The sequence below is a fragment of the Plectropomus leopardus genome, chromosome 24 (assembly GCF_026936395.1).
Source record: "Plectropomus leopardus strain MGB_pleo_1.0 chromosome 24, ASM2693639v1, whole genome shotgun sequence".
In the NCBI taxonomy this organism is placed as follows: Eukaryota; Metazoa; Chordata; class Actinopteri; order Perciformes; family Serranidae; genus Plectropomus; species Plectropomus leopardus.
This window is the reverse complement of record NC_142199.1, coordinates 15,911,779-15,935,390: the sequence shown is the minus strand read 5'-3', so window position 1 is coordinate 15,935,390 and position 23,612 is coordinate 15,911,779. Positions and strand designations below refer to the sequence as shown.

General features: G+C 40.1%; 1 protein-coding gene across 6 annotated transcripts in view; it reads right to left on the bottom strand.

Moving 5' to 3' along the window:
* The window catches only part of LOC121962812 (beta-1,3-galactosyltransferase 1-like), a 126,862-nt gene that overhangs the window by 56,128 nt on the left and 47,122 nt on the right, over positions 1-23,612 (bottom strand). For 5 of the 6 annotated variants that reach the window (XR_006107166.2, XM_042513117.2, XM_088074727.1 and 2 more), the window contains one exon: positions 10,069-10,124. The gene's annotated coding sequence lies outside the window, so the exon portion shown is untranslated. Of the gene's footprint in view, positions 1-10,063; positions 10,125-23,612 lie in introns of all 6 variants that reach the window. The other variant, XM_042513118.2, reaches the window with a different exon arrangement.

The following is a 23,612-nucleotide window of genomic DNA, read 5'->3' as shown; positions in this document are numbered from 1 at the left end:
AAAGGCCACAGGGGCTTCTACATCAAAAGTGTTTGGAGATCAGATTATTAAAATCAATGCAAAAGTCACTAATAGTGTCACGGTTTATCCACAGGGGACAGCCCAGTTGCGAGAAGAAAATGTTGGCACTGTATATCTCTGCAAACCACAGATATGTTACATTTGTACATTTCACACAAATCATAACACCGTGTCTAAAATGATCTATTAAAAGAAGCTGACTTTTGCATTTGAAGGTGGAGGGGGTGGTTGATGGTGTGTTACCTGGATGAGATGCCTGCCAAGCTGTAGAGCAGCGTTCAAGACAACAAAAAAAACAAAAATGCCATTTTTTTTCTTTGTGAATCAGCACTTCATCCCAGTGGCTTTTAGTCATCAAACATGTTTTTCTTTTTCTTTTTTAAGCGACCCATTGCTGTAGGGATACACAATATCAGATTGTTTTGCCAAAATCTGATATGCTGATGTATAACAACTCATGTGACCAATAATTGATATTGATATATCCACTGATCCACTTAATTTTAGTGATCATCAGGTCTCATCTGCTGTGGATTAAACAGAACCTACCATGCATACTCTTGTGATAACCCACCAGCACAGAAACACATGAAACACAATGCTTTCCAGTCTATGTAATATTCATTCATTGTGCAAAAGGATTAAAATACTTCAGCGTACAGCTGATGTTTTGTACATGTTCACTTTGTCAATAAAATAAAAAATACAGCATGATGGCTGATTGTCATACTTCACTTTAAAGCCATTATCTGCTGATACCGATGATGTGTTGATATTATCGTACATCCCTACATTGCTGTTTTGCCACTGGGGATAGTGCTACAAAAAGCTGTTGTTTTTATTTGAGCCATTGTTGCATTTTCTGCTGGGATAGCACCACCAAAGGAATGTATATTTGGCTAAAACATGATCTTTTCCTAACCATAAACAAACAGTTATTGTACCTAAACACAAACACACATTAGAAAACGTCATGTTTTTTAAATGTCTGCTACATAATAGAATATAAATGTAATGTAGCCATGCTTTGCAGAGACGTACAGCGATGCATGAGTATCTACAGTGAATTTCATGTACAACAAGTCACTAGAGGATTCTCACCATCAGTTGCTCCTTAAGGGAACAATTTGACTTGACAGTGGTGTTAGTGGGGAATGTCACATGATCAATAAAATTCCTTAGGAATAAACCTCTAGGGATCACAACAATCAATAACCAATTTAATAGAAATCTTGCAAGTCACTGTTGAGGTACTGGACTAGTGTTGGACACTCTTTGGTAATGCTTGGAAACGTTTGTTGTGAAGTGCTGTAGGACCACATATATTACCCATTGCATATTAATGCATATTTCTTCAGGGTTTATTTGTATGAGAACACAAACTGCAATTTGATACCTGTTTCATGGTCATACTGAGCAAAGTATTATGGAAAAAAACAAAAAAAAAAACCAACAACAATCAGATACAAAAACATTATTGACATTACCCAACAGCAGTCAAGAGAAAATATTTAAGACTTTAGTAAATTAAATGTCAGACTTTTCAATTCCTTCTAAATCCTTTGAGGATATTTTTTAAAAAATTGATTTGAGAGGTGTGTGAGGAGATTTCACACACCGCTCGACCATTCCAAAAGCACTTCTGTTACGCATACTGATGTTTTCAGCCCAGAAACTGACGGGGGGGAAACAAACAAAACACCAGCGCTATTTTACTGTGCTGGTTTGGCGCCTGTTAAACTGTGTACATGTTCGAGCAGAACCGTAATGTTCCTACACAGCAGAAGTGGTTAAATCTACAGACAGCTCACGCTGGTGACTGACTGCTTATGGACTCCTCACAAGGATGTGTCAGCCAAAAACTTTAAATTAGCAGCAAAGTGAAATACAACTCAGAGAGAGGGGATTCACTCCAGCGATTCCAAAACAAAAGCAGCTCACGACCTTCACTTTAAATGAAACCTTCATTTGTCAAGAGATGCTCTGACTGGCAGAGCTCTCTGCTCAAGTGGTTATGCACTACCACTAGACAGAAAACAAAGCAGCACTCTTGCACAGCACTGCTCCGTGCAGCGCTGCATTGTGCCGGGTTCAAGGGCCAGTGTAAACACTATGTGCTGCCTCTTTCACTGATGTTAACCTTGCAAACAGGAAGTGACGACGAGAATCAGAAAGCTCGCTCTGCCCACTGAACAGTCCAGGCTTTGTGGTAGAAGGTTAAACGCTGCATTCATTCAACCTGTGAACTGAGGTATAGACCGCCTCCACACAGCTGGGTTAAGTGCAGACTCATTGATTGGTCTCATTGATATTTGTAAGCACCGCCTTTGATTTGTTTAACCTGCTCAGAATGAGATGAGTGGAATTTAATGCACAAAGCAGCCTGCAGAAAACAGTCCACAACAGCATAACTAAAACATCACTAATGCCAATTCTGCCCCCAAAGGAAAACATCACATTCTCCTTAACATGAGTGCATTTACAGTAATATTATTTTGATGATCCACTGAAAGTTGATTCTGAAAGAGAAATTAAAATTGCAGAGTGCATGTGCATAACAGCCACAGGGAGTTTTTTTTGCTCTGGAGTCCACTGCCTCCTGTTTTCTTGTGCATGTGCAGCTTGTTCAAAATCCTAAAATGTTTTCAACTAAAAATATAAGAATTGCATCCACCTCCACAGAACAAAAGGATCTAGACAGAAGTGCAGCTTAACCACAGAATAAAGCATAATTCTAAGTAGGATATAGAGAACTATGGCGTTCTGCAGTCAGTCGCTTGTTGCCACTTTGGACATTTTCTTCATCAATCAGGCTACTTTTTATTCACTAAGGCTGGTAAAAATATCTTTGAGCTGATTTAGATAAGTTAGGCTGCTATTTGTACTGTTTTGGGCCGTTTTCCCCTGATGTTTTGTAATATTCCTGAAACTGGCCCCACTTCCCATCGCTGTAGTGTGACTGAGATTGACAGTGTAGAGTTTAATAAACTACCAAAACAAAAGGACAATTCACAACTTATTTTTCTATTGAATCATTATTCTGTCACAGTTGTTTGATCAAAGCCTTGTTCAGACAAATTAAACACTTAATGCAATATTATCCAAAAGGCTTGGCTGAAGAAAAAAATGATATTACTGGAACTGAGTAACAGAAAAAACTCTCCAACATGAGGATTTGGTAGGTTCTAAGCTTTGAATGAGCGGCTATTTTTTAAGTCTGATGAGTTCATCTACTAGCAATGGCACATTTCAGATGTCAGTCAACTGCTGCCATGGAAATGTCACTTAACTTGTGTCGCCAGTTGCCTCCCTGAGAGAGTAACTTCACCTACTACTTAGTGTATGTCACAGTGATTAAGAGCATCAGTTTAGTGTTTCTACCTGAGACTGTATGAAATAATGACCGAAGCAACTGTGATATCATCTATTGATTTTTAGACCGCAGTTTTAGAGACTCGAGCATTTTAGCTATCGCCATCTTGTTTTTGTGGAGCCGGAAGTGACCATATTTGGACTACAGTGTTGGAGCCAACTCACTGTCCGTCACTTAAGCGGCTCTGTTCTTAATTTTGCTTCACTTAAAGTCAAGCCTTAATAAAACGTGAACTAGAGAGTCACAAAAACATTCATCCCTGTACAGTTGAAATTGTGGAACATTTCTTACTAAGTTGCTCATTGGCTTTTTTCCCATGTTTTTGAGAGAAAGCGCACTAATTTAGTTGAAAGGTTTAAATACTTGTGAAAGGCATCTGAAAGCAGCACAAGAAAAGTGATGTTGCTCCAGGTTTCAAAGAGTTAAAATACTAAAAAAAAAGGCACAGCTGGGCACCAGTACCTGATTCCAGCTGCCGCAACTGCCTCAGATGTGCACAGTACCAAACTCCTATATGAGATTTTCATACAGATATCCTAATTCTAACAGGAGAAATTTTAAAATATGCACCATAGCTTCAGTATGAGCATTGCAATATTTACTTTACCTAAAAAGGTTTACATCAACTAAGGTCATAGCTGCATATAATCAAAGTAAGAATGGTTACATGGTTCCTGACCTGTTACCTTATTTCCTTAATGACACTGGGCTATTGATGGAAATGTATTAAAACAGAGCTTAGCCGTGAGAGTTGTCCTGACACAGCAACTCCACCCATCAACAAGTTAAAAAAAACCCTAATTTGCATTTACTACTTGACCCCAGTTCGATCTCCAGCCTGCTCGACCCCAGATATGATTTGAAATCTTGTTCATCAGCAGAGAGAGGTCCTGTGGGGGAGAGGCTCCCGTGATTCACGTGTCAGACAAGACAAATAACCTGCACTTGAATTAATCACCCTTTCATCCTCCGAAGCACTTATTTGAACCCGGGCGCACATTATAAATCAGCTCGCACACTGCCAAGAAAAAAACCTGTGAGGTGCATCCACAGTCCTCTGGCTTCTGTTTTCAAAGCGCCGAGATGTTATTGTTCGAATGGGGAACCTCTCGCTGCTCGCCAATTGAAACCCCACCATGGTTTCATTTAATCTGACAAGTATAATCTTCTGAGATTGCCCTTTACCGCTGTGGTGTTTGGAAAGCTTATAAAAGACTCACTTCATTGATCTGAAGACACTTTAAGAGGCCTTATTGTTGTTCCCATGCCATAATCACAAATAGAACCTTTGAAATGGAATAATGCCAAACAATGCCAGTCTGTGAGCGAGTCAGTCGTGCACTAAGGCTTAATAGTTTTATCATTGCTTTGAAATTGTGCGGTCCATCTGTGTGTGTGTGTGTGTGTGTGTGTGTGTGTGTTGCTGCCTGTAAATCTGCCAGCAGTTAAAGCGCACTCCGTTTAATGTAACTACAGAAGCTGCCATTGTTGAAGTAGTGCGATAATGCGATAAACTCCTAAATCTTTTGGGATAAATTACTATTTTCAATGACAATCAAAGCCATTAAGGAGAGTTCAAACAGTATGAGGGATGCAGACACGAGTCCTCTCCCACTCATCAAGTCCTTTACCTCCCACTGAGCCAAAATGGATCTCCCCCTGAGGCCTGCATTCAAGTTTTATGTTCCTAATGACCTGCAATAATTCAACTGTGATTGATCGGAGAAATCGACTAATGAGTTACAACCGCCACGCCGAGACACGGGCGTTAATCTCTGAGGCTTCTTCGCCACTGTATTAAGCATTGTGCGCCCTGATATCTCACTGTGTGGTCAAATAACTCAACGCCATTGGCTGGGCGGATATCTCTGTGTGGCGTTTACGCTGAACACATAGTCTGGCGGGAAGCCATGCGTGACAAACGGAGCCCTGCGTTCGCACTTCATTCGCAGAACGACTGCTCGCCGCAAGGACAGCCGGTGAAGATGTATGAGTCGGTGGCGTAATGTATTCATAGGGAAAAAAAAGGTGGAGAAAGCGGTCTTGAGACATGATAAAGTGCCCGCTGAGGTGTCTTTGATAAATTATGATGAAGCTATGCAAATAGCGCCTGCAGCTGGATCTCCGGCGTGCACTGTTCAATTAGCGCGTCACTGTGGCGGTAGACTAACACTTGGACTGCAATAAATCCATCTTTTACTGAGACTCTCAAGCATTATGATGAAATCCAAAGTAATATTTTGAGCTTCATATAAACAATTCTGGTTCTCAGATTAGTCCACAATCTAAAATCAACACTTTAGGCAGGGGATCCTTGTTAAGACGCCAATTAACAAGCGTAGCACTCACATTTTTTTCAGTGAGAAGAAGCCTCGTGAAGGGAAGTTAAATTACGTCAGCACATTACACTCTTCTATCAGGATCTGTGTCAGAGAGCTGCTTCTAAAGCTGCCAGAGTATTCACTACAATTCATCACAGTGTCTTTCTGTTTCCAACCAAATAAGAGAAAAGAAATCAAATAGTCCGACTCGTCAGACAAATTATCTGGAGCATTGATTGAATATTTAAATTCAATAGATATATAGATTGGGTGTTAAAAATAAAAAGGCTGGATAAAGTGCTGCTTTTTACCATTTGTATATACTCATAAAGAATTCACAGTAACTCCCAGAGTCCTGATCTGGGAGGCAGGGAAGCGGTTCAAAGAAGTCGAATTGCCTCTTAGATACCGCCTGCTCTTCCCCGAGGCCCATCAATACGTTCACTCCTTTTCAATAAATATTTCACCACGAGGTTATACATATAATCACCCATGCATTCAGATTTTACATTCACGTCACACAGTGCCACTGCGAAGCCCTCCTCTTTGTAGTGATGACTAGATTTGGCTTTGATGCCCAATGTTGCTTCCTTGTAGCCAAAGAAAAAGCATAAAGACATACTTCCACCCTCAATGACAATCTCTCAAATTTAATTTGGGACTGAACTTTATTTATCAAAGTTGAAGGGTGGCCAGGGTGTCACTCTATTTAAAAAAAAAATCTATCATGATTAGGGATAATGACAATAAATTGACAATCAATTAATCAGTCCTTGAGAATTTGATCAAATATGTGATTCTGTTATATTCTAGCTATCAGCTGAATGGTGTATTTTGAATGCATCTATCAGTGACCAGCATCAGCAAGTAAAGAGTGCACTATTTAACTATTTTGTGACAATGGAGCTATCTTGGGGCCTAAAAGAAAAGTTCAGCAGCGACATTGCAAAATAAAGTGGGCAAAACAAAAAGCATGATTAAGCTATATTGTATATATGTGTTTCACATGTCGAGGCCTTTACGTCTTTATGCGTTTCATATATGATGCAGTGCTGTCAGAGAATATGGATAAGGATAAAACACATTTGGAATACTTTGATACAAGCAAAGTTTTCTTTTTCTTTTTTGGGTTTAGTCAATTTACGGCTTGTGAGTGTTACCAATGATCGATTAAGGTACAATTTGCAAGAAGCAAGAAATATTTTTCCTTAAGCCTCCCTGACTGACTGGGGGAAAATGCATAAACATCCCTTCACCATAAATGCATACTATTTTAGTTTGTGGTTATGATACACTGTGTGAGTTTGAATATTTTTAAATAAAACATGCCTTTAAAACCCACTTGCAGAAGTTTTCAGGGTTTTTGAAATAAATACAAAATACAACAAATTAAAATTAAATGTTCCTAACTTAAGGCAAATTAAAAAATAGACTTTATTGTTTGCATCTTTCTGTTTAAATAGGTTTTTAATAAGCATGGTAATCGCTTGAGCTTCCATTCTTTCTGCTGCAGAAAGCAAACACTTACACTAACTTATCTTACGTGCAATGCAAACACAGTATTACACAGGAACTACACTGAATATCATTTCGGATTTTCCCATAATGGCTGCAGGAGATTGTTGTTTGCATTATCCTGTATGTATGTTGATCTAAAATAAAAACCATTAAAGCTAGAACATTCATTCTTGCAGCAGAAAATGAAGGCTTCTGTCTTCTGTTTCATCAGATTGTGAGCTAATAATGACGTCATTGCACCAAAGTTATTTGTGGTGGAAAAAAGCGTGGTCACGCCAAAGGAATTATTTCACGACACCTTCGAACTCTGCTTATAAAAATGAGCATATCTCAAAAACTAAACAATATTGTTCAAATAACTTATAGAGTGTTGAGAAATATTTAGTTTATGCGTCTACTATTTCAACTTTTATCAATTATTATGATTTACTGACTGACTTAACTTTTAAGCTCAAGTTGTGCCAATTTTATAGATATGAAACATTTGAAAATATTTCAATAAATGACAAAACATCTATGCTGGCAGTGGCAAACCATTTCTATTGCAGAGTTCAAAGGGTTGAAAAATTATTTTAAGTGCCTCCCCCGTTTTGCACGACCCTCTCCCCTTTCATAAATAATTAACAGTCCCTTACTTCATCTGAATTCGAATCTCTCCCCATTAACGGCTTTAGAAAGTGGAATTTCAGTGTAATTACCGTATTGAATATCATAATCCAGCTGAAGACACAATGTGTCCGGCTGCGGAGCCGCTGCAATTAAAAATGACATCATATAAAAATACTCTTCAAGGCGAGAAAATGCTAATTCTATGCAGATTTGTAATATGATTCATGTATTAATTTGGCCTGCTGAGCGGTGATTAGGTGAGTGGGAGTAAGCAGCAGTCTGCAATGCTCAGCTAAGGCTAAAAACAGTATGGTGAGGGGAAGCGAAAGCCGGCAATTTCCTTCATTTACTCAGTGTGAGAGATGACCTTTTCACTGAGTCCCTGCCTGTGGCGCTAAGGAAGCACGCATCTGAAGGGGATGTGAACTTTAGCTTGCATGGAGCATCTGACATATGTATGCTAACTGTTGGTGTCTCTGCGGGCTAGCGCAGACACTGGCAGGGCACTGAGAAGGGAAGACACAGAGGGAAGAAAGAGCAGGCTGTTCTTAATGTCTTACTTAAAGATACATTATCCAGATTATGTTTCGGTGGCCAGTGGCAACCTCAAACTGCAGAATGTCCTCCCACCTTTGGAGGAGGGCACTGTGGCATTTGTGGGCAGCACACAATAATGTAAATAATTTTCAAAGAGCCCAATTCAGACAAATTTAAAAAGACTCCAAAATTCAAAACTATTTAAAAAAAACAAAGAAAAAAACGACTGAAATGTTTATTAAAGTAATTGCCCACCCAAAATAACTGAAACTATAATAACAAAGAGAAAGGAAAAAATGACTTAAATGGTTATGAAAAGAGTTGGCAGATATAAGGTAGTTAAATTTATAACAAATATCATATTTTGTAACCTTTTCTTACGTTTTATGCAATTCTTAATTTGTAAAGTAACTAAAACTGTCAGATAAATACACTGGAGTAAGAAGTACAATATTTCCCTCTGAAAAGTAGTGGAGTAAAAATAGGAAGTGGGATGAATATAAAATACTGATGAAAAGTTAAGTACAAGTACCTGAAGTTCCACCGCTGATTGTGACATATATTAGTGTCCTGACAGTGTTCAGCTGTGGTACCATGTCATTTTTATGTCTATATGCATCCAGATGTGATTATAAATAAGACTATAAACCGATACAGTTTATAATATAGATATGTAAAGAGACTGTACACAAAAAGGTAAAAATGTGTACCTGCCTCTGAATCATGTAAACATCACAGTAACATATACCACTGATCGTGCTCAGATTCAAGGTTGTGAAGACCTCCAAGACAGGACATGCGAAACATGGAAGACGAGAAAGAGTGGTAAACCCAAGCGCCACCACAATCAGCAGCATGATCCGCCATTGATCAATGAGCGGCCACCGTCATAACAGCCAGCAGCCAGCAGCCCGCGCCATTTTCCCTTTTACTTCACAGATCGCATTCTCCATCCTGCCAAATAAAACACAGTTTTCTCCTCTGGTGATAATGATGCTCCAGGTGATCACAGCTTACAGCAAGTCTGCTCAGGAATTAGTAATATTGACAAACAGACCCGGGGCCAAAAGCAGCACAACACCATTACATCGAGTAAAAAAGTGTTGATTAAGGTTAGAAAAGGTTTTGTTCAAAACAACGAAAAAATTATCCTTGGTATAAGCATCATTAACATTCAGCCGAGTTATCAGAATGGAAGGTAAATGCATAAACTCATCTACAGCAACAGCCTCCTCTTTCATCATATCAACGTATGTGCAGTATAATACGCATGTGATTCATGTGCTGGTCTTTAACGCAGGGAGACGGCACAGACTTGAGAAAAGAACTGACATAAACCGCCGGGATGCACCACACACCGTATTTCCTCCTCAATTTAGTAATTCCCTTTGATGACAAAGGGAACCCAGGAGACTTAAACGCATGCAAGGGTGACAAAGCCTCTGCTTCATTAAACAGCGAGATTGAAGCGGTGAACCTCAGAGGCAACAATAACTTTTATCCAAAGCTTCTGTTTCAGTTCTCCATCTCCTCTGGCTTGTTTCCAGCAGAGAAAAGCTCTGAGAAATACAGGACCACTGTGTCTACCTATTATGAAAGGCCTTTTAAAACCAGAAATAGGCTACATCCCTGACTGAGCAGCGCTTTGACAAACGGACAGGAAGCTGAGGTCAGTGTAGCATACCGTACCCGATGCAGCTGGCTCTTGTCCAAGGCAATATGGGCTCCGTCTCTTCATACCATCTCTGTGAGACAAAAAAAAAGACAGAGCCAGGTCAGGACGACTGATATGAGACTTGGAGAAAGAGACAGGAAAGAGGTCAGATGATGCTGTGAAGAAAGTATGTGGAGCATTAAGGCTTTTTCTTTTTCTTTTTTTAAGGCTCTGTTGTCAACCTAAAACAAAAAAATTTATTACTTCTCAAACAAACATGATTTACCGAGGCTAAGATGCCAAAATGAATTTGCAAAAAGCATCTCTTTAACATAAATGTAATTCACTTGAACCCATTCTGTCGGAAATTAAACAATAAATCAGCACGGTACGTTTCCAAGAAGCAGACACACGTATGCTTTGCTTCATGCAAACTGCATAAGGCTCTGCTCAACTCAAATGTATCTTGACACAGACCATGAGGGAAGTTTTAAGTGTAATCAGCCGATGGCTCATCAGTATGCTGCAACCAGCGCTTGCTATCTAACCACGGCAACAAACAGGCGGAGAAGGTGGAGGCATCTATTGATGTATGCTCTTTTATAAGAACTTATCATTCAAGACTCACTTACGCCCAGAAAAGGTCAAATGAAATTTCTCTCATATCAAATTGAGTTTTTCACTTGATTAATACGCTTCCGCGGCGGTTGCTGCTGCACCGACACACAGACTCAACCAATTTCCAAACATTCTCTGGTTTTCATTTACCTTGAGGATGGCACTGAACTGAGATAACACGAGTCTAATTAACAAATTCCACACGAAATATTTCAATTACCAGACTTGGCACTATCAGCGTCACTGTTGTGTTTGACTGTATGCCTACAGTGTGGACTGAGAGCACGGGTGGTGGCAGAGAGCGGGCTGTTTCATTCACTACTCCCTACATAACAGGCGGCGTTTACCATTTCATATGCAGATAGAAACAACCCTTTCACCAAATCAGAAGTAGACAAGCCTCTCTAATAGGAAAGACAAAATCAATTAAGCGCAGTTCAACTTTAATTAAATGAGTTGACTCATTTGGCATTGCATTGAAGTTTCATTGAACAACAACAATAAATAAACACTCCCTTTGATCCCCGTCCAAAAAAAAGCCTCCTCTCAGGCCTCCACATCGTCCATACTGCAGAGTTCCAACAGCTTAATACAAATTGGATCTAAGACTGTTTTAATGCCACTCGAAATTAAGTTTAAGAACAATTTTCTATTCACCTAAATTAAGGAAGGACAATTTTATTTTGCCCAAATGTTGATCATCTACGTCAAATGTCAGGAAAAAAAAACTTTTTAGAGTGGAACACATGGAAGGCAATGAACATATTATATTATCAGAAAGATATCAAGTTGGTTTACCAGCAGAAGCAGAAGCGGGAAATATCTGGCATTTCTTCCTTATTCTGGCCTGTTTTCCAGACAATTTAGTGTTTTGTAATGTGCATGTGAGTTTCCATTGCTTGGATTCCCATCATGACAACTTTAAGAAAAGAAATGTTTTAAATTAAAATGAACTAAAAACAGATGTTATTATTTTTGAGATTTTACAGTGCAACATCAGGAAAGATAAATAATAATAATCTTTCTTGCATTTTAAGACTTTTATAAGATTAATTTAAGTGAATTTTATACCAGGTCTTTTTAAAAAGATAATAAACTGAAAGCCTTTTCAGACTTTTTAAGGATCTGCAGGAACCCTGCATTGACTTCCTCCATGTCTCCATGACTCATGTGATGGGAGAATGCACTTTGCATACAGAGGGGTTGTAATCTTATTGAATTTCCATTTAATGGGATGCTGGCCATTGCTCTTTACCTGTGAAGAGAAAGTGTGCTGCTGACTGCAGTGCATGACTACAATTAAATCGGCATACTTTTAGCCAAAGCATGCCATAAGGCCTGGTATTAATTCTTCATGTTTTTCCCCTAAATAACTTCATTGTAAAAAGGTACAATTTCTATGTTGAATTCCCAATCCCCATCTAACACATCGTTAGATCAACTGATTACATTTTTCCCTGTCACTTATTAATTTTGTGTTAATCAACAAATCAATTCCTCAGTCAAAGGTTTCAGCCACATGAAAATTGTTGAGACATTTCTGTGTCGGCCAAAACGTTGAACAGACAGGCCTGGAGTCACGCTGCTGGTGAGCCTAAAAGCACGGCTGGAAAGAGAAAAGCAACTAAAAGTATAGACCATCATGGGGTGACATATCTCTGTGCCATCAGGCTTAAAGAGAGAGAGGAAACGCCATGTCAAGGACAGGATGGAGCCCTTTCACCTCTCCCGCTAACAGGCAGAGAGCATTGTCTGCTGGGTAATTGGGAAGAACTTCCTGCTCTCCGACCTGACTGGCACGTCTCAGCCGTGGCATGAAGTCAGCTACCTGATCAGAGCTTAGCTGCAGCGAGCCGTCAGCTCAGCTCTGGAGTAATCGCAGCCCTCCATTAACAAGCCGCTCGCGCACCAAAATGGCTCTCGGAGGGGGAGTGCGGTGTGCACACGCAGAGGGAAAAACACAACCACATACGCACACACACACACACACACACAGATAATAGCGTAAACACTCTGAGGCAGCTGATGAGCAATCACTTTGCAAATTGGCTTACTATAGAGATGCAGAGAAATACTTATTAGTGCATCAAACATGCTTTGGTGGCCTTGGCACAGTTTCGCCGAACTATAGAAGCTAATTCACACACTCTTCTCGTGCATTTACCTCTTTGTATAAACATGCCTCTGTTTGCTATTAACATAATTTTTCTGACGCTGGAAAAAATGTTGCCATGTGGAATGCATTACGCCCCCCCCCGTCAGCGTGCTACTCAGCATAATATGAATTATTGCTATCATTACAGTGGGTGGCCAAGAAATAACAATAGGTCTTAATTATTCAACAACGAGGAATAATAAAAGGAAAGCAAAAGCACCTTTAGTTTCTGCTGCCAACTATCATTAGAGTTGGTATCTCTCTCCCCTTTGGGAGCAGAACAAGGCTCCGTTTCACTGTTGTTGAAATCATTTCCAAGACCTCGATGAGTGATGAGCTTGTTTTTCGCCCTGAATATACTCCTGGTGTTGTTTGTCTGTGAGAGCTCAGTGCGGAAATTACCATAACAGCCCAATGAAAATGTGCTTTGCAATATTTTTTTGGAGTTATAATTTTCTAGTGTGTAGGCTAATTGTTATTGTTTCTGGGTGCCATTAAAGGGATGACTGGGAGGGTAATTTTGCTTAAGTTCCATTTCTAGTCATGGTTTGGTCCCAGATTTGAAGTTAATGTGGGTTACGTCATTAAAACATGTTGTTTATGTGGATACTTTATCATTGTGGATATATAAGTAAAACAAAAGTAAAAGTTTGTTGATCTACTGTATATTATATACTTATATAATATGATTATCACCAGTTATCACCACTGATAACTAAACAGAAGAAATTACGCTCTGCATATAATGATCTGCTTAATGTCTGTGAAAATGGAGTTTTGTTCTTTATCTATATAGAGAGACAAACCCCTTCCCCTGCCGGTGTCCCGAAAGGGACCTATTTCAGAAACAAAAAAATAAAATAGTCACATCACAGTGTTTCCCACAGAATGGCAGTGTGTGTGTGTGGATGTGGCGGTGGGGATAATTCATTATCATTAAAAAAATCATTATCATATAATCATATCATCCTTTGACGTCAATCTAAAATCCAACGTTTTTGCAGAACTTCATTTATTCCTCAGCAGCAGTTTGTCACTAACAGGGTGGATAATTGATCTGTAGATCCTTTCATAGCTGATCGGATCATAATAATGGATGAATGTCTGTCAGTCAAAGCAAAGTTTTAGACCCAGCAGACTGAACACTTTTCACTTTCACTTTCAATGCGCCTGACATTCTCCTGCACATCTCTGCCCCAAGTGCACTATAAATAACTGAAACATATATTCCAGTAGCACTCCTAACCAACAGTTCAGCTCCAAAAATCTAGTTGTGGCAGCAGATGAATTAGATTTGGTGGAATGCCACATATCAATGAATGTGCGGGAAACCCTGCAGTAATCAATGGCAAGAGACAGTATTTTGATTGTGTTTGCATTATGCCATGAATTACACATATTTGTCAATTTAAAACAATTCACTATAGTACCATTTAGTTTACTGCAAAATGAACTAAATCTTATGTGTCTCACAATATACATCACCAACACCAGCAATGTAAGCTAACATTTGTTACATGCCAGCTAGCTAGGTAGCTTAGCTCTGTTCCTTGCATGCAACGTTACTTTACCTGATGAGTTTTATTCAGCGAATTGTCATTGTATCAGCCGAGAGGCAAAAGAACAAGCAACTGTGCTTGTGTGAGTATATCCCAGACACAAAATTGTATTTTCAAGGATAGCAAAGACATGACCAACCCTCCTCTGCCTATGACTGGCTATGACCATTTGTTTTTGTTGGTTTGGTTGGTTCGGTTTTGGCAAGAAAAGTGGTATTATTTAGAGTTAGCGTGAGAATGTCTGGAAAGCCATGCCTTTGCTATCCTAGGAAATGCAACTCTAGGTTATGAACACTTTCTAATGACATATTTTCACCATCTTGTGCTTCAAAAGTGTGATTTTCTTGACTTGCGACATATGTGTAATTCATAATGCAATTCAAATGAGATCCAAATTATTTTTGTCTCTCCTAATTAACTACTATACATATTTCCCAAAACTAAGGTCCCATGCTGGTCCATCTATAGGGGAAGGACTATGTTTTTGTAAAGCGTTGTTACAGAAGTTACAAAAACTGGAGCTACACCTGAGAGCTAGTTCAGGCAGTCGGCTTGAGATGCATTGATTCACACACACAAATGTCATACATCATGCTTCACATGTCATGTACAAAACACACCTTCCCGAGTCTATTTGAGCTGCAGAAACTTGCCATCTCTCCCCTCTGCTGTCAGTATTGCTGCGGCCCTGCATCAGTGTTGCTGCCTGCTCTTTCAGCTCCACATCCACCCCAGCATCCATCGGTAGGCTCGAGCTAGAGGGTAAGATATCAATCATCCCTGCCAAATATCTCATATAAACTTATATGTGGGAAGTGATGAGGCTAGATGCCAAACTGTAACTATGTTCTGCTGTTGAAATAAAGATTTCAAACATGAGTTCTCTGATTAAAATATATCTAATGAGAGGAGATCAAGTGAGGCACAACTGTACCTCAAGCTACATGCTAGCATCAGCATGCTAACAGGCTCAAAATGACTACGATAAAAGGCTTTAGATGAATCCACAAATCCGCCTGTACTGCAGGGTTCCTCTGACCTTTCAAAACCAGTTGCCAATCAAATTTCAGCCCGTTTTAATGGAGACATGGTGATTACCGCAGACATGATTCAGAGCTATAAACTGCTGCCCTTCAATCGAAAATAGAAGTAACAAATGAATGATTACTGCTTAGGAGACCTTCCACATGATAGAGAAAATACCAGAATGATTTCACTGGAGTTTTCATGGATCACTTGTCTCTTTCTAGTAATGATCTAATGGCTAATCGACACACCTGTCAACCCTGGCATTCATCCGTCTCCACGTCCTATTGACACTCTGACAATCCTGATTGCTGATCAGAGCTGCTAACTGCAGGGGGTGTGTGTCACAATTCAAAGCGTGTCTTTGTGTGGTCTGAAAGCTCCAAACAGATACCGTCAGATCCTGAGATACCCGCCGGGGCGAATGAGATAATTAACTTTCAGCTTGAAGGCGTCCTTAAGACTTCCTGTCAGCTGCTGTTAGCGTTGTTGACAAAGTCTCCCATGACAGACAGCACATATGGAAATGGCGTTCGATTTCTTTTGCTTATTTCTATCGTTTCACAGGTGATTCACGCTCTGTAGACACCCTGAGCTCCAGATCAACCCTCGCTACTGTTCAGTGTATTCACCATGCCGTGGGGCACAAAATTCAAGGTCACATTATTCTCCCCTGCTCACTGGATTCGGTTTAAATTGAAATTCAACCACATATCCAGATCACATGGGTCTTTGTTAAACCAAAGCAATACTCTGCTGCTTTATGTGAACTCCTGCCAGCTTCACACAGGTACCTGCTTTCTTCCTCACGGGTACAAAGTCTCTGGAAAGGTTTTTAGGTCAAGCACATCTCTGACGTCTGTAATACATGACTGGTCACTTTGGCGTGTGCCTCACCAAAAAGTCTGTTCGCACAAATAACTAACTGAAAACCTGCAACCTGAACCAGACATTACCTCGCAATTTTATTAAGTCATTAAGTTATTTAATGGATTTCTGACAGATTTTGTGTGGATCAAAAGGCAGAATTACTGGATTTTCTCTGGAAAAATGTGAAAAATGCTGCAATAAGCACAACAGAAGTAGACCTGGATCAATTGATAGTTATTAAGTGGCTGTACATCTTATTTACTAACTCAAAAGTGGATCCAGTCTGAAAAAGACTGTCTATCCCAAAATCAAAAATGCATGTTTTTCCTCATACCTGTGGTGCTGTTTATCAATCTAGACTGTGTTGGTGTGAGTAGCAGAGTGTTAGAGATATTTGCTGTGGATAACTCTACTTTCTCTGAGTATAATGGAACTAGATGGCACTCTACTTGTAGTGCTAAAAGCACCCTAACAAAAAAAAAAAGAAAAACTCAACAGCAATGTGTCTTTCCAGAAGTCATGACTTGGTTACGCAACATAATCCACAGACCTTGTTGTGAGCAGTTTTATGAGGAAATTTTCTTCCTCGCAGACTATATCACCGTGCAGAGGGAAGCGTGCATCAACTGCTAGCTCACGCATGTCATTGCACTATCTTGGCTGGAAACGCAGCAACACCTCTAACAAAAACAGCTGCTTTTAAAGGCACTAGCCCTGCAGGGAATGCCATGATGTCTGGATAAAAGAAGAACTGCTTTTCGTGGCACTTTCACAGGTGGAAACACAGCAACGGGTCACTAAATAACACCCGCGTTTGGTGGCTAAAAAGGCGCTGGGAACAAAGCGACAACTTGCTAAAAACTGTAAAAACTACTTTTGTTGTTTTTGTGGTCTGTAGCTCGGCCGGCATCTTACCTAGGTGTCGCATTATCCACCATCACCAGATGATAAAATCAGCTCATATACTTCATCACTTTTAAAATCATTGATACGATACATGAAACATACAAATGGAGCACATTTGGGGTTTGCAGACAAATACAATGCCCAATTTTTTCTTTTAGCGGCTGGTCTAAAAGAATATCGCTCCTACAAGGTCTGTGGATTATCTTGAGTAACCGAGTCATGATTTCTAGAAAGAGGTATTTCTATTGAGTTTTTCAAATGTATTTTTTGGCACATTGAGCCCCAAAAGCCAAGTGCCTGTAGTACCATTATACTAAAAGAAAGCAGACATCTCTTTGGCCGATATCTCCATAAATCGACAACTAACACCAAAACAATCTAGAGTGATAAACAGCACTGCAGGTAAGAGGAAAAAAAAGTATTTTTCTAAATCAATATGGCTGTCAGATCTATGTGATATTTTGAGTGATAAGAGTCTGCTTTTTATTCAGGCAATCAACAGGAAACAAATCATGTTAAGAGACTGTGTCTGGTACCTTAGGAGCACTGTATTATAAATGGTGCATTAGGAAATGAATGACTTTTTCATTTTAATGGAAATGACCCAGATCTAATTGGAAGTGGCCTAGATCTTGATTACTCTAATTATGCACCTGGAGCAGACAACAGCGAACACTTGCCTCGATGCGAGGCCTGTCGAGGTGTTTTTAACATAACCATAGGCTTAATTGGTTGACCTTTCAGATTTACAAAGTGTTATTAAAGCCCTGATTAAGAGTCCCATTAGAATCTGAGATCCTGTCAATTAAGCCCTTACACACAAAGATTTAGGTCTATCTGAAACTCTTAACAGTCATCATCTAAGGCAAATGTCAGCTCAGGATAGAGGAAAGCCCACCTGTTATTGCTCTGCGAAATAAAAAGATTGTCTTACAGGAAAAAAAAGACCTTACTGGGGTTGATTCTCAAAGGTATGACATTATGTGGACTTTAATTAAGATATTAAAACAAAAGGCTTTAGAAACTTTTGACTGACAGTGCACATTCTTTTTAAAAGTCTCGTCCAAACTGTGTCAATTAGTGACTCGTGTTGAGATGTAAAACCAGTCCTGTGCTGTCGGCCTGGGCAGAGAAGTGGAAATGTAAGCTCGAAGAAACACTCTTCTCTTCTTCTCTTTCTATTCCTGGCTGAATAAAGCTATGGAACAGAGATTTACACAGGAGACATCCATCCACACTATTCATAAAACATCCACTTTGTGCGCACATTTACATCTTATATCCAGTAAGGACGCCCCTCTTTAGTCTTTGCCTGGCTGTTGATGCATAGTAAATCAAGAAAATGTCATCTCCTGTGTATCAAACTGTAGTGTGTCCTCTTGTTTCTCTCTCCTGCCTTCAGTGCTGAGAGAGCAGCTGCACTCAGGAGGGAGAAATAGGTCATATCTCCCTAGATCGCCTCTGTAACCTCTCACTTCATAATGATCATGTTTAATGAGTGAGACGCTCTCCAGGCATTCTTAGGCATGCAAGTGTGTTATTGTGCTATATAAGTCGCCTTTCGCCAACGTTCCAGTCTATGACACCTTGATTTGAGTTATAATTGGAGTTCTACCTGGGGCTGATCATTGCAATTTTGAGGGCCGGGTGCAGCTGTGAGATGCATCCTTTCCTCGGGTTTTGTCAAAACGAGATCAGTGAGGTCTGACATATTGCATGTGACACATGAATGAGCAAACAAATTATGGAGCCCCCTTCAAAGCTGGGCTGACGCTGCGTAAACCGTGAAAAGAGGTGAGACGCTCACTCCAGTTTCAGAAAACTCTAGCAGATATATTAGACCAATTAGTGAGTTTCTGGAGGGGTTTTTGGTCATCCGCTTCTATCAGCTTTTCTGGGGCAGGGTTGCAGGGGGCAGCAGGATAAGCAAGGTTTTCCAGCTTGTCCTAGGGGATCCAGAGGCATTCCTCGGCCAGATGAGGTATAAAATCCCTCCAGCGTGTCCTGGGTCTACCCCGGGGTCTCCTACCAGTGGGATGTCGACACAGAACCTCTAACGGGAGGTGCCCAAGAGGCATCCTGATCAGATAGATGAACCACCTCCGCTAGCCCCTTTTGACGCAAAGGAGCGGTGGCTCTTCTCCGAGCTCTCTCGGGTGCCTGAGCTCCTCACCGCATCTCAAAAGCCCAAAGTCCCGTGGAGGAAACTCATTCTGGCCACTTTTATCTGCAATCATTCTTTTGGTCACAACCCAAAGCTCATGACCATGGGGACCAAAGGGAATTCACCGTGATCAACTTATTGTGAGTGTTTTCTTGCCTATGGTTGCGGCTGATGCCATTGTCCATGGCAGTCAGTCATCGTCCACAGGGCCCACCATCATGAGTTAAAAGCCCCTCAGCTGTCTTTCTGTCCTTTAATACCGTGGGCCAGGCAAAGCTTTGTGGTGGCATAAATGGTATTTATTGCATGCTTTAAAAGCAACAATTCCAATTTATCTTCCAAATGAACTGTAAGCTGCCAGATGGGCAAAGTAGTTCCTGTTTAAATTACCAAGTTTGTTGCAGATACTGTAAATATTTTGCTACCGTCACTGATCAATTTCTGTTCACATCCGCTTGGCTGACTGTCGTCTATTAAAAATGTAACTGGTATAATAAATATCACAGGTTTGGCAAACAAAAAAGTGACAAAGCAGGGTCCCAAGTGAGTTATTAATTAGTTACAGAAATACTGCATGCACGAATCCACCTACTCCTCTGCTCTCTGTCACCCTGTCTCTCAAGCACACACTTGCTTTGGCTCTAAGTCCTTGTGTCTCTGTCTTGTCCTGCCCTCTGTCTCAGACCTGTGCTACTATGATGCATAAAGCTGGTGGTTTGCAAACAGGGTTTGGGTGGTTGATTATATTGGTTTGTGATATCTGCAGAAATCAGCACGTTGGCCTGTTCCAATATCTAATTATAAAGCCAATATCTGACGATACTGATAATGTTCCCATCTTACTGTGCATCCCTAATGAGAACTGAAGCATCACCAATCTGTACAGTCACAAACACCAGTAATTAGAGAAATCCCATATATCTTGGTACAATTTGTTATTTTAAAAAGGTTTTCGGTGTGCATACCACTCTTGGTCACTCTTCAGCTGCTGAAGCTGCTCATCAGGAATCTTAAGGTTAAGGGTTTCTATATGTTAACAGAAATAGTGGCTCCACAATGTGATATACAGGCATGATAACACTTACTGCCATGTTGCCCAGCCCAAATAGATATAGGAAATTGGCTTGATTAATTTCAAAAACATGAGCAACAAGCAAATTTATAAGACATGACCCAAAATTTAGCAATAAATTAGTAAAAAAAAAAAAGTTCCAAGAAAAACACCTAAAAATATGAAAAACAAAGCAAAAAAACAAACAAAACCCAAGAAAATGAAATAAAATAAAAAAATTCAAAAAACTTTTTTCATTTTTCTGTACAATAATTTCAATTACATAATTAAGATACAATATAATATGTAATATCTAATAATCCCCCACATTAATTTTCATATTATTTCCTTGTTACCTTTTACTAACTTTTTCTTTAGCATTACAGGATTATTTCGAGCAAAGTTGCTCAGTTATGTTTTTTTCCCTCAATTTTTGAAATAAATCAAACCAATTCTTTTAGATTTCAAGGGTTTGCTATTAAAAGGACTTTGAACGCAGCACAAGAAAAAATGAGGTCTATTCAGGCGTTAAAGTGTTAACTACTACGGAACACATATGTAAAAATAATACAGCCAAGGGCAAAGTGTGTATATACTGTCCATATGTCCATCATATTCCAAATGCATGAATCTTTCAGGGAGAGTGCAGAGGAAATTAAGATGGAGAAAGTCGCCACAGCAGAGAGTGCTGAGAGGAATATAAAGCGACTGAGCTACAGGTGAAAGGATTACCCTCTCCTCTTTGGTTTTGTTATAGCTCTCCGGCCTCAGCCTACAGTCCTCATCGTCATTGACTTTTCATTCAAGCCCCCTCCCTCCCCCACCTCTTTGCCCCTGTCAAAGGAAAGGAGAGACAAGTCCTTGATGAGTGCACCTTTGATCTCTGTGAGGCGCCTCTGCTCCTCCTCCTCTCTTTCTCCCATCATCCCCCCCTGTCCTCTCTGCTGGGGAGCTGTCAGAGTTCTGAAGGCTCCGTGTGTCCGCGCTGCTCCCTCATTCCACCCGACCACGTCTCCGGACTCTTTCATCCTTCATCCAACCAATGCTTCATGAAGGCCGCTCAAGTCCCAGAAGGACCTCGCCGCCACCCAAGTCTAGCCTCGGCCAAACAGCCGCCACCTCCCTCCCCTCAGCCCTCCGGTTAATCGAGGTTGGCTTTTTCTTTTAGTAAAAGCGCAGCCATTAGTGGGAATTGAGGCCTCATTTCTCTCTGTTAACACCTAATTGTTGCAATCGCTCTACTGAAGCACCGGCAGTGTAGTGTATGAGCGCTACGAACAACAACGTGCCAAGCTTGATCCTGCAGCATTGATCAGGTTCACACATTAAATGTGCATAACAAATAGGTTAACACATTGTTTCTCTCCTTTTCGGTTTATTTATGAAACTGTCAGCGCTGAAATGGCCAATCAATTCGGGCCCAGAGGGAGGTGTTTCAATCATAGCTCAGCCTTTGATTTAATCTTGTTATTTACACTATGTACTGGGAGCTCCTTGTTTATCATCACTCCGCACATCTCCAAGCAATATTTCACTTTAAAAGAACAGTCGGACTCGCGGCTCCCGTTGTGGGACTTGCTTGTGTCATCTCTCCAGCCCAGCATTTGTTATCTTCCCATGAAGAGATACAGTGACTGGCCCATGCTTCAGCAATGCAATGAGCCGGGCCCCACTTCAATCCCTTGTGCTATTACATATTCAATTAAATTCCTCGTCTCCTCGCTAGTAATAGTGATGAATATGCAGGGCGCTAATTTCTTTGTGTCACAGTCTCAAACAAAGGAGACATTGGGGGTTGACAAAGTGTGCCAGTTGACTGGATCTCTTGTTGCCGCAGGGCAAACTGGTGGAGGTTAATGATTCAAGCAAGGACGGTGTGTTCTGAGTGAGACATTCCTGAGCGCCAGTGTAACTGGCACACTAAGCATCGCTGACACAGGTCACGGAGAGATCACACCTATGGGGAAGAGGTGCCTTCAAGAAAAATGCTTTCAGGGACAGTTTGGAAAGGCAGTAAGGCACAGAAAATGCCTGACCTGTCAATTCTAAATCACAAAATCCATCAAAACTGGGCTCCACTAAAATCAAAGCAGGACCGACAAATCTTCTTTTCTTATTTGCCTACGTGTGCACGTCGAAATATACAAAAACTACACTACTAAATCAACACAGTGAGGCATAGTGGTAGCCCGACAATTTCCCAACAATACAGAAAGATGACGCAGGTACATGGCTGGTGATATGATACAATTGAGCATTTTTATGCAACATAAAAGTTAACAACATTAAATGGCAAATTGCTATTGTTATTGATCTTGTATCTGTATATTTTGCAAGCAGCGAATGTTTTATCAAGAGCCTCTCCGTTTTTACAAAAGCCAAAGTGTCCAAACCCTGGACTACACATGCTGACTACAAATCTCTCGCTTTCTGTTGACCTGGTGCTTCCCTTCTATGATGTGCCCTTATCTGAAGTGACAGTGCTGAGTGCTGATGCAATATGCATGCCCAGAACATCAGAGAATGAACCAGAGTAACGTTTATAATGATTTACCATAATAAGTGTGAAAAATACATCAACATAATATGATAAATAAGTGGTAGTTATTACATTTTAAATATAATTTTTTAATTTGACTATATGGCTGGGGCTGGATTATATGATATGGAGACATTGTAATATCTACTTTTCTTTTGTCCAAATACACTGATGACATACTGCAACAATACTGTAGGGTTGATTATTGGTGCTTTCACAAAATATTTCCACAATGACAGTTTTGACAAATAATCATCAGTAATGTGGATATAACGACTCAGTGGGTAAAGGCTAATTACAGAAAAGCTAGAACTGTCTGTAAGTTCAAAAAAGCCTTTAAAACCAGGTAAAGACAAAACCTGTGTTATTAGAATATCCAGACAATAATCTAAAATTATATCTAGTCTTATATCACAATATCAGTATAATATAATTTTATTGCCCATGCCTACATAGGGCCTTAGTGTTGTTCTTCAAAAAATAAGGCAGTTGTATCACACACTTCTTTAAAAAAATAATTTGAAAATCAAAATAAGTGTCATAAAACCTATGATGTGTTTACTTTTTATGACTTAAGAAGAGAAGATTATTGGCATAACAGTCGGTGCTGAAGAAAAAAGCCATTAAATCAAAAATCCAATCGTGACACCCCTGCTGAATAAGCCTGTAGCATCAGTGCAGCAACTTGAGG